The following is a 12,527-nucleotide window of genomic DNA, read 5'->3' as shown; positions in this document are numbered from 1 at the left end:
TAGAATTTAAAAAAGGCCAAGGCCTGTTACCAAGCACTTCATCAACTCTCCAAATAATTTTTATTATATGATCACCTTAATTTAAAATAATAATACAAAAAACACAGAAAAATACACACACTTGAGGGGGCGCCAGCCCTACGCCGGGCAACACACACTTACACATTCACTCACACATCTACCAACGTGTGTTTTTGGACTGTGGGAGGAAACCTGAGCGCACTGGCGGTAACCTACGCAGACACTGAGAGCACACACCAACCTCCTCATAGTCAGTCACACAGAAAGTGTGTCAAAGGGGTCAAAAACATCCTGCAACATTCCTCACAAAGATATATGCCAACAGACAAACAGACCTGTGAAGGCGTGGTCAGGGCAAAGGTAATGGCAGAGTGAGTCACTCCAAATCACGAGATCCGTCTGCAAGACAGGTAAATTAAGGCAATCTGTCAAAATAACAGAGCTTGAATCATCAACAAAACACTTGTGATGGGTAAAACATTTTGAGCAAATTTGGACACAAACAGATTGTGCCATTTGGTTGTCACCAATGTTTACGCTTTGGAGGAAAGTTTAGCACACACAATTACACGCTCTGTGCTTGTGTTAATCAGTCTCGGAGAAATCTTTTAAAGGAAAATTGATTATTTCTCCATCATCAACATTTAAAGCATCATTAAAGGAGGCGAGCGTGAGCGGCCTCGGGTTAAAGATTAGCATTAGTGCTCTCTGTGCCAAAGCTACTGCACTGCCAGCATGATCTATGGGAACCCCCTCTATGTTAATTGCACTCAGCTGTGAATTGGAACAATATCTAATTGTGTGGTGGATTAATTACTGGCATCTGCAGTGTGCATTCTCAAACAAGAACCCCATAAATAACAGCAGGTACATTCACACAGATGGGGATTCTTTTGCCAAGCCATCATTTTATCATGGGGGAAGCAAATGTCAACAAGCACTTTCTCTTTGCATTTTAACCCTTGCTAGTTTGCCATTAGCACCACCATTAATTGCTGTGAAATTGTTAGTTCTGTTTGGAACATATAAAAATAGTAGGGGTCTGTAATGTATCAGCAGCTGTTACATTATTCCCAGTTATTGTGGTAACAATAAATAAAAACACTCATTATTACCAGGGTTATTGTTGGAATCACAGCCAGTACGTATCCAATCCTATACCAGTTATTAGCTTGGTCATATACTGACATGTTCATATCAGTTTCTATTCACTTTTATTTTTAGAGCACTTGTTACAGCTGAGGTTGTCACCAAGCTGCTTGTCCTATAGAATATGAAAAAGAAACCAAGACTCACAAGAGGATCCAAACCATGTCTGACTGACACAAACCTACAGTCACTGTCTACTGTCCCAGGCAGGAATGCTACTGCTGTATTTATAAGAGTCCTTGTGCTTGACTCCTAACCCTTGTGAAAAAAAAATATACTTAAATTGTGTACTTATTTTTTGTATTTTAGTACAATTGAAGTATTTTTTTGTGAGCTGACCAATTGAACTTTAAAAACACATTAAAATGTGCTTAAATTATATCAAATAAAAATAAATATGACACATGCCCATATATAGTTTTACAAAATAACCCATTTGTAAATGATAAATATATGACATATTTTACCATAAGCATATATATATATATATATATATATATATATATATATATATATATATATATATATATATATATATATATATATATATTAATAGTGATTTAGTACAATTCAGTGATTCCAAAATAGTATAACATAAGTAATACAAACTCAAGTACTAGCTGTTATGAATTAAGCATTAGTAATTGTGGGTGATAACACGATGTTAAATCCTATGTCAGTCTAACTTGTATTAAAATAGCCAACAGGTCCTATGTATGAACTAAGTATGTGTGTGTTACAGTAGTTTAGTTACGTTACTGTAGAATTATTAAGTTTACAAAGTACAGAGTCTTTTATAGTATTTATCTCTCTGCTGTAGGACCACCAACAACAACAAAAATAATAATACAACGTTGTTAAAAATCAGTTATTCTTATATTAGTTTTAGGAGTGCTTACGCTTATTTTTGCACTTTGTGCCATTTTATTGTATTTTCCAGTAAAGATATCAATTAAGTCCAAGATATATCAAACTGAGTTCAGAAAACTACTTAAATATACAGAAAATAATAAAATTCTGAACAACTGTGTGAGACCTTGTCAATCAACATCAGACAGCAACGGTTTATTTAAAGCTGTCATGTTTAAGAAAGTGGAGGAAATTAAACTCCACTGTCACTTCAGACCTGAAACAATCCACAGGTGTTTTGTCCACTCTTCCACTGTGAGAAAAGAGGAGGAAGACTAAATAAAGACACTTTGCAAATAAAAAGACTGAGCAGGGAATGCAACCAACATCCCAGAATGAAGTTTGCTATAACATATTGTTAAATATCCATCCATCCATCCATCCATTATCTGTAACCGCTTATCCAATTTAGGGTCACGGGGGGTCCAGAGCCTACCTGGAATCATTGGGCGCAAGGCGGGAATACACCCTGGAGGGGACACCAGTCCTTCACAGGGCTATTGTTAAATATCTAAAAATAAAATTTAAAAAATGATGTGAAAATTTTATGATGAACCGACCAATAGAAATGCTCCAAAATGACTAGGAATTGCTATTTTAGAGCTATATGTTTATCATTGGACAGTGATTTTATGTCTGCTGATCTTTTCCTGATCCTGAAAAAAGCATAACTTCCTGTTTTGACTGGAAATGAAATAACTGAAGTGCGATCTGTGACTTTAGGGCAGTGCTATATCATCATATTGATATCAATAATAGCTACAGCATGATGTTACTTCTGAGTTAATGTATCACTGCATCCTTAACACAGATGTTTCAAATGAGTAAACACAGTTTACTCCACTTTCCACTGGAGCAGCAAAAGAACTCCTGACTTGCTATTTACATACAACACTGTTCACTTTAAAGGAATTTGCATAGTCAAATCTCCTCTCGAATCATAGATGTAATTAAATCTCTTAACACGCAGGCAAGCTTGGAATGTTTTCGCTGTTGAAGCACTTTTTCCCCCGCTGTTTTACAATCAATTAAAGGCAGGCAGATTCACCGCCATCAGAGAAGTGCTCTGATCAGCAGACGCTTTTCTTTATGACACTTATTAGTGCGTAAGTGTGCACTGTGTGTGTGTGTGTGTGTACGTGTGTATGTTGTGTAGGTGTGTTTGTTTCTGACGCCACCTCAGAGCTCAGCGTCTGACTCTGAGGGGACCTCGGTCAAAACGAAGACTGTGTGCGGTGGCGGGTTTGCATTAAGAATATTAATGCCCATATTAATTTTGTATTGACCTTTCTTGGCCGGCTCCATCCAGGCAGTCCAAACAGAGAGGGAGGCTGTTTTAATTCCCTGCCTCTGAAGACACACACACACACACTCACACAGTCAGCTCGTGGTGGCTAATGAAAAAGGCAGTCAAACAGTGCAGCTTTCACAACATATTAAAGCAGCAAGATCAATAGCCGACTTTATAATTATCACCAAACATTCCGCCCTCCGAGGCTCGCAGGCGTGCCATTCAAAAGGAGTTGTCTGTTTTTAGCTTCAGAACTTGGTTAGGATCCTGTAAGGAGGAAAACAACACTTCCCTTTACACAGAATTGTTCATAAACATAACCTGAGTCTTGAATGAGCTCTCAACATTGTATCTTTTAGACAATGTCTTTTATCAATAGACAGCCCAGATAGCAGACACATGTGATCCAAATCTGTCTCACATACAGCTCAGTTAAAGGTGACATTATAAAACTCAGAGAAAGTTTTTTCTCTTGTCTTTTAACATGATGGAAAAAGATCCAGTGTTTGTACATAACCCTGGCTTGGTAAATTGGAAACAAACCTAGTCTTGGTCTGGAGGTGTTTGGATGGTGGTGCAACCTCTGAAAATTTAAAAGCATGAAAAGAGATGAGAATGTTGCTCTATTCCTGATCCAAAGGAGAGTAACACTGACATATATTTCATTCATTCATTCATTCATTATCTGTAAGCGCTTATCCAGTTCAGGGTCGCAGTGGGTCCAGAGTCTACCTGGAATCATTGGGCACAAGGCTGGAATACACCCTGGAGGGGGCGCCAGTCCTTCACAGGGCAACACAGACACACACACACATTCACACCTACGGACACTTTTGAGTTGCCAATCCACCTACAAACGTGTGTTTTTGGACTGTGGGAGGAAACCGGAGCACCCAGAGGAAACCCACGCGGACACGGGGAGAACACACCAAACTCCTCACAGTCACCAGTCACCCGGACAGTCACCCGGAGCGGGAAACGAACCCACAACCTCCAGGCCCCTGGAGCTGTGTGACTGCGACACTACCTGCTGCACCACCGTGCCGCCCTGACATATATTTGCTTTTACAGTTACATTATTTAAGGTGGAACTAACTCTATATTTGGTAGAACACTAACTGCATGAAAGTAAACACAGACCGGAAGTGCTACAAAACTAAACATCTCAAGTTATTCAAAACAATTCAAACAATTAATAAACACTTACAGACAACTTCAACTTCGTCCACGAAAAGCTACAACTGACTCCTTACTCAAACATATCACTCCACCTTAAAACATGCAGCACTTCTGATTGTACACAAATGGCATTTGGGAGTTTGTTTTACTGTGAAAACTGTAGTTTTACATGTTCGTCTATGTTGCTTTTAAGGCATCGGCAAGTACTGTGTGGGCCAGACGTGGACTAAATATCGATTTGTCTCAGATTTGGTCCTAAACTCTCCTGACATCTGGCCTGTATAATGTGGATCTGTGGTTTAGCTGAAGCAGTCAGACTCAACCTGTGTCAACACTGTCATTCAAGACCAAATGCAAGCCATAAAAGAATTGGGTCAAAAAATGTGTTGCTATCTGGGTAGCTATGGGTACCTGAGATATGACCATGATCATGGGGGAATGGCCTCACTTATAGGCCACAGACCCTGGCTAATTTGGATTGTGCTTTTACTGGACAATACTAAAGATATGAGGCAATCCTTGTCCTATAATTTACTGCAAATCTGGTAGTTTTATTTCTTTTCATTCATTCATTCATGTTCTGTAAACGCTTCAACCTGTTAAGGGTCATGGTGGGTCTGGAGCCTACCCAGAATCATTGAGCAAAGGCAGAAAAATCACACAAGATAAATCTGTCAATCCACCACAGGGTATCAAACACCCTTGCAGTCACTCACACACTCGCACATACCAATAAGCAATTCCACACTGCCAACATGTTTTTGGACTGTGGGAGGAAACCCATGCAGACACAGGGAGAACACACCAAAATACTCACAGAGCTGGGGCTCTATGCAATACTGTTAGCATTCTGCACTTCTGAGGAAGTCGACATCTGATCAGTAAGCTTTTCACTACATTTCTACTTCTGTTTCACTTGTTGTTTCACAGAAATGGCAACACTTCTACTTGTTTATTTGATTTTGGCTTAATCTCAGTACACACACCTCTGGCTGTGTGTCTCCCTGTGTGTGTGTGTGTTTGTGTGTGTGTGTGAGTACAAAGCTAAAAACTAAGAAATAGGCTTCTCAGTCCTCGTCCAGCGTGGCAGGGACAAAAAGCAAAGGCATTAGCTCTCAAGTTGTGTTTTTCAAAAGTTGACTCTGTGTGTAAAGATCACTCAGGAGAAATTACATTTCTGCTTTGATTTAATTAAAGCTAAATATTGGCCAATCGTCAGCGGCCAACCCGGTGGATGCTTGACACTATAATTATCTCCTGAGGTGCTTTGTCTTAAAGGCAGCGCTGGAGCGTGAAACCAATTCCGCCACTCGCTCATCTGGGGGCTGCGTTCTTTCGCCTCTGTTTGCTTACTGCTTCCTTAAGTCATTTTGTAAAATGCAGCTACCACATCGAGTGGCCCAAGCTTTTGTAGCACGCACCAGTCGGGAATTAGGGGCTCGCGGCTCTTAATGAAGAAAGCTGTTCGCTCTGTTTGGTGGTCTGCTGTGTGGTTTTGTGTTGATTGCACGCAACTGTGTTTTCAGAGTGAGGGCCTGTTTCCAAACCACAATTAGTTTCATATCCAGTGCTGTAATTTGGTTTAAAATACTTTGCTTGTGTTATTCTAACCGCCTGCTTAGGTTTTGGTTCAACTTTTCAGACCCTGCCAGAGCATTATGACATGTTGTCTTTGCTTGTGGATGCACCAGACCTGCCACAGTGGGACATGTCACTAAATACAAAGAGCATTTATTACAGCACCATCATGGTATTCCTTTACTATTTTCACAAACATTCTGTTTGTGGTGGAATTATTGTGATGATTACCATCCAGTATAAACCCCTTCTTAAAGGCAATGTTCACAAACACAATGTCTCAGTCTGAACTGGCTCAGGCAAGGCCCGAAAAACAAATGGTGGAGAAACCTCAGTATATTGAAAAGCATGAAAAGAGATGAAGATGTTGCTCTATTACTGCTTCATAGGTGGGTAACTGATTTTTTTTGCGGTTACAGTTACATTGTAGGTGAAACTTCGATGGTAATTCAAACAGTTTCAGCTTGTTTGTTTGCACAGTCATTTCAGTAAGTGCAGCTACCAGATCGACTCTGTGCTTTGTGACTCTCGCCATTTTGTAGTAGTGTAAACATAGTGGACAATTTTCAGTGCACTCAAACCATCCCTAAATACACTGCAAAAGGTAGTGTGCAACCCATGTACGCTACATGACACTAGCGGATAGAGGATACACATAATAAACTGCGCCGCTTGGTAAAAACCAACGTGAGGTAGGGTCCGAAATCATTCACTACCCTCCTGCATTCAGTTCATTATAATAGTGCACTCTGTAGTGAGTAATATGGGGATCAGTAAGTAGGGAGCTATTTAGGACAGAGGCATTGTTCTTGATAATGTAGACAAAAGTTTAAATTGCAGCTCTTGAAAATTTTATTTGAAAATTGCACTCTTTCAAACACTGATATAAACACAATCTATTGGCTGGGTTCTTTTGCCTCTGTTTGCTTATTGCTTGCTTAATTCATGTCAGCGTTCATGCACTAGTCTGGAATAAGGAGCTTGTGGGATTTAATGATGGAAGCAATTGGCTGTGTATGGTGGTCTGGTGTGTGGTTTTGTGTTGACTTTCTCTTCGTCGTCGGGGCCCATCTCCAAACCACAATTAACTTCATATCCAGTGCTGTAATTCCATATAAGGGGGAACAGATGGATGCAGATGTTAGCGGATCTGAGAGCGAAAGAGGGAGAGATAGAGAGAGAGAGAGAGTGAGAGAGACTATTGCTATTGCATTGCGGTGATGTAAGCAGTCAATGAAGCTTTACGCTATACTGTAACTTGTAGGCCATGCAGTGTGTTGCTTTTGATGGTGCAGCATTATGACAAGGAGCCCGTATCCATCCATATATGTTTTCTGCTCTTCGTCATCGACTTATCTACTCTGACTTTCTCTCTCTCTCTCTCTCTCTCTCTCTCTCTCTCTCTCTCTCTCTCTCTCTCTCTCTCTCTCTCTCTCTCTCTCTCCCCCCTTTCTCTCTCTTTCTTTTCTGCCTCTTGCGGGTTTTATTCCCCTTCTTTTTTTCTTTTTATTTTTGAATTATTCAACAATGTCACTGTAGTGACCCATTGCTTGTCAGCAGTGCAGTACCTGCAACTATGGGCTATAGCAATAACTGCTCTCTCTCTCTCTCTCTCTCTCTCTCTCTCTCTCTCTCTCTCTCTCTCTCTCTCTCCCCTGCCTGTAATTTGTGTCAGTGACGGCAGGTTGATGGCTGAGCAGCAGTATATGTTGGCTCTGAGTGTGTGTGTGAGGAGGGCCTCTCTCTGTCATTGCCGTGTCACTGTGAGGAGCCTGGAGGAGACAGGCCGAGCGTTTCTTCGCCCCGGTGCTCTGCCGCTCACAGCTGCGACTTGTCACATTAGTCAACTCAAATTTTAAGAAAATCAATTCCAAACTTAAATTTGCTCGACTCCCACGCCTGTTCCTGCACCGTTTTCTCGCTCGGCCACCGCCAGCCCCCCTTATACCCCACCTCTAGTACCCCCCATCATCCCAAGCCACCACTTCCTCATACACACGCAGACACACACAGAGCTACGTACACTAAAACAGACTCCCGAGGGACACAAGTCATCAATCTTAAATCACGTCCTCAAATCTTAATGGCAATCCACTGTGCTAGCCCTGCTAAATTGAATTATTAGCGGATTGACAAAAACCTGTCGGGATTGTTTTATTTTGCCGTGGGCCGCCTGCACTCTAATGACAGGAGGGGGTCTAAGTTGAGAAGTGTGTGTGCATGCATGTGTATGTGTAGTGACAGTCATGTGGTCATCGCATTTTTGACGCCCCTGCTCTTTATCAGCATGTGCCGGAAAGCATCAGTGCACAGAGTTCAGCGGTGGCCCTTGCTCTTGCTTACAAAAGCTGAATTTGAAGGACACTTAAGGGCTAACGGTGGCTTGAGTTCACTCCCACAGGACAAGCACACTCACAGCTGTCCCACCTTTAAGAGAACCCAGGAAAGTGGATGCGAGAAGAACAACCATTTGAAAACTGACATTGGCTCCAAACGGATTCCAAAGTGTCATTCACAGCACTGAAGCCATTAGCGGCAACAGCAGCGCATCCTGTTTTCATCTTCTTTGCTGTGGTTTGTTCCTCCGCTAATCATCCTAATTGCTTCCCGCTGAAGCAGAAATGAATTTTTGCTTTCTGTGACAGTCAATCCACTAAACACACTGTCGCTCAGTTAAACACATGGATACACATATAAACACAAGGAGACCGAGCAGCAAACGTATCAGTAACACTTACTTTTACAGTCCATTGACTACCATGCAATATCCAGCTGTGAACTAGAAAATCTCCAAAACAGAGATGAAAACATTTATAAATCAACTGTCGGGTCCTCAGTATGTTGGCTGTACTTCTTAAAGGGAGCATGTTATTAATAAAAAAATTAATTTGGGGAAATACAAGTCACTAGGATACAACAAGTCATTCTGATCTTGTGTAGAGTGCAAACACGTTGCACCTGTGTTTATGTGAGAACTCAAAAAACAAGGTTAAACTGATTAAATCAACTCAGTGTTCATGGAGAGTACTGATACAAAAGTACTGTTTACATTTGGTGTAAAAAAGAAATACAGAACAACAGTGAGAACCAAGTGAAAATGGCCAAAAGCCACAGCTTTTGCTCCTTGCTCCTCACTCCTGGGCTCTAGCGCTGAACTGATCTGTGGCTCATTCTCATTTAAAGGAACAGGAGCTGTCAGATCTGTCTTTCTAAATAGAGCTGTCCAGACAGGGGGGGGGGGGCACTGATGTGCTGTTTGTGGTATTTTGTTCAAAGCATGCCAAGATATTTCATTAAAACCTCAGAGAGCTGTGTTAACTAGTGGAAAAGTGGAATATGTTATTTTAATGCCTTTGGTTCCGGTCGTGAAAACTTAAATACTGGGAAAGCTAACATGTCCTTATCTGCTTTCCCTGAATGCCACTGGCCAGTTTAAGATATTAACCCTTTTGTTTCCAACTAAAACTTGTGAATGAAAGAAGTATTATGGTGAATTATTCTGTTGAAAAACCCTAACCTTTCCTATGACTTATTTATTATCGAGTATTTATTATTGGACCAAAGCTGATGGTCTCAAGATGAATATGACATATATCCAACTTATCCAAATATGAATATGAAGATGACATATATCCAACTTAAAGACCATTCCCAGGATTTATATGATGTGCATACGTTACCTAGGGATTCATGCCTAGGTTTAAAAAAAAAAAACTAAAAATCACTCTTAAACTTAATCCTAAGCCCATGTCTCACCTTAGCCTTAACCCTAAACCTAGCCCTTAGATCCACATCAAAACATTTCTACTTGTGGCCTCTCACCATTGTGGCCTCTGCCCCAAAATATTGGAACAGACTACAGCAAATGTTCAAATTAAGACCTTCATGTCAATCTCAGCTTTTAAGAATTACATAAGAAATGTTAATACTTAGCCCCCTCCAGGGTGTGTTCCCACCTTGCGCCCAATGATTCCAGGTAGGCTCTGGACCCGCCGCGACCCTGAACTGGATAAGTGGTTACAGACAATGAATGAATGAATGAATGAATGAATGAATATTAACACTGACACACATCTCTGTATGTCTGCTATTTGAATTAGTATTTTTTTATATTACATTTTGTAGTAAATGTTTTATATTTTATCTGTTTCCCCTCCCCTTCAAATATTTCTTATATTTTCTTCTAGTAGTCCTTGCTGCTTTCCATGCTGCCATTTAAATGAGAAGACAGGTTGTGTGGATTTAGCATATCAGCACTACCAGTGGATTGGGGCTGTCTAATAGTGATTATAAAATATCTACCAACCATAATTAGTCTGTGTACAAGTGTTACAAATATCTGCATTCCCACTACTCATCATATAGTCACTGTAAAAAACAAACAAGCCAAAAAGAAAAATGCTGGAACATTTCTATTGGTCAGCGACAGTATTTACTGTTATTTTCTGAGGCCTTGTTGCTAAGAAAAATGCATTGTGAAGTAATTGTTCACTGTGATCATAAGGTATCATCATATTGCTCAACACTCACAACAGCATCATAAAAGTTTAAAGCAAGCGGGGGAAAAAAGCTCAACAGGGAGACACTCACTTCAGCAGGAGGAAGGAAAGTCACAAGGCCTTCTGGGGAAAGCAAAGAAAAAAGAAAAGAAAAGAAGAGGAAAAAAATAACATAACAAGTGGCACATTGGCAAATTAACTCTGACTGCTCGACAAGGAGCACACGTTGACAAGGGAGAGCATTGATCTGATTTGCTGACACCAGCAAAGAAAGACGGAGACAAAACAAATCTAATCATCTTTTCCATCAAGAGGAAATCACAGCCTTTTTCCCCTCGCTCAAAGACCCCCCTGGCTTGAATCAATCGCTAACAAACTTGATTCTCAGGCTGGAGCATGGGGGGATAAACTGCAGCGCTCACTTTCATTCAGCTCCACGCTCAGGGAGAGGACAGCTTTCATCTATCACCTTCCTTCAAGATTCACAAGCACAGCCTTTGCTATGAGCAAACAAACACGCACACACACACACACACACACACACACACACACACACACACACACACAAACAAACACACACATAAAAGCTAGTAAATACAATGTGTCTCTTTTTTGGTTAATAAAATTGGCCAAAATCAGCCAAACGTTACCACAGATGTTACAGCATTTCCTGAATGTCATTACAAATCTCATTAAGGAATGCCCAGGGCCTTTTAGGTCCTGAGAACTACGATAAATAAACTCGCTACTTCCTAGTATGGGTTACATGTCAGACAATAATATTGCTATTCATATCCCAAATTCATGTATTTGTACTCATTCTAAATTTAAGTGTTCCATCCTGCTCCATGTGTGTTTATAAAAAAATTAAAATAAATAATAATGAGTAGTTTGTGCTAGAGAACAAAGGCTAATGCAATGTCAGTGGAGCTTAACAATTCTCCCAATTCTATTATATTATCTAACCATTACCTACACTGACTAGCATCCTGTTGAGGGTCTTCTAGGGTTCCAACCTCAAATGACTGAGGCTTCACCACAAATTGAACTTAGTGTTGGGCCTTCGTTTAGACTGCTGTGCCACTGTGGAGCCCTAGCACTACATAAATATACCCTGGGACACACCCATTTGAATTGAAATATTTTGTTTTGTCTGTTCTGTCTTCTTTAAAAACCTCAGAAAAAAACAACATCATGACGAGTATCATAATTTCATATCTCTATATTTGGGTGCTTACATTTTTTTCTTCCTTAGCTCCCAGCTTTCCCTGTTGCTCTTGGGGTTGTAATTGGTAGCTGGATCCATGAGAAGAGTGAGCCACTTTCTGAAGCTTTTCCGCTGTTTAGCCTGATGGAGTGGCTCCAGTTGTGGCTCCAGTTCGGAAGCGGGTTGTCAACTTTTCTTCCAGCCTCTGCGCTGGACTCGGTTGCGTCTCCTGTGGGGGAAAAGAGGGGCTTCGGAGTCGTTATTCATCATTGGCGGTTCTTGTTCTGGCTCGGCAGTCTCCAATGGCAGCAGTCTGTCTGGCTATCATCCATCATTAGCCCAGAGTCACGTCAGGATGTGGTCCTCCATTGCTGCGCTGGTGCAATTAAAACCTCTTTGTTTCTTAGCCAATAAACAAAGAGCTTGGATTAAACAAGGCTGGAGTTCTGAAGGAGTCGCATCGGGTCATAATTTAGAAGCTGAATGAGTGGGACCTACTCTTAAACAGACTCTCCACTGCTAGCTGTCCATCATTCAGTCCTGTGGTCTCCCCAGGCCTGGCTGGACTCAGGCAGGTTGTTTGGGAGACTCCTGTCCTTCTCTTCGCCGCCTCTGCAGGACAGCGAGTGGCACTGCCTATTACTGTGTGTAAACCGGTGTGTGTGCGGCCCTGTCCACAGGAGACTTGTCAATA

This window comes from Hoplias malabaricus, chromosome 4 (assembly GCF_029633855.1).
Source record: "Hoplias malabaricus isolate fHopMal1 chromosome 4, fHopMal1.hap1, whole genome shotgun sequence".
NCBI lineage: Eukaryota > Metazoa > Chordata > Actinopteri > Characiformes > Erythrinidae > Hoplias > Hoplias malabaricus.
The sequence above is the reverse complement of the archived record's forward strand: the minus strand, read 5'-3'. Positions refer to the sequence as shown.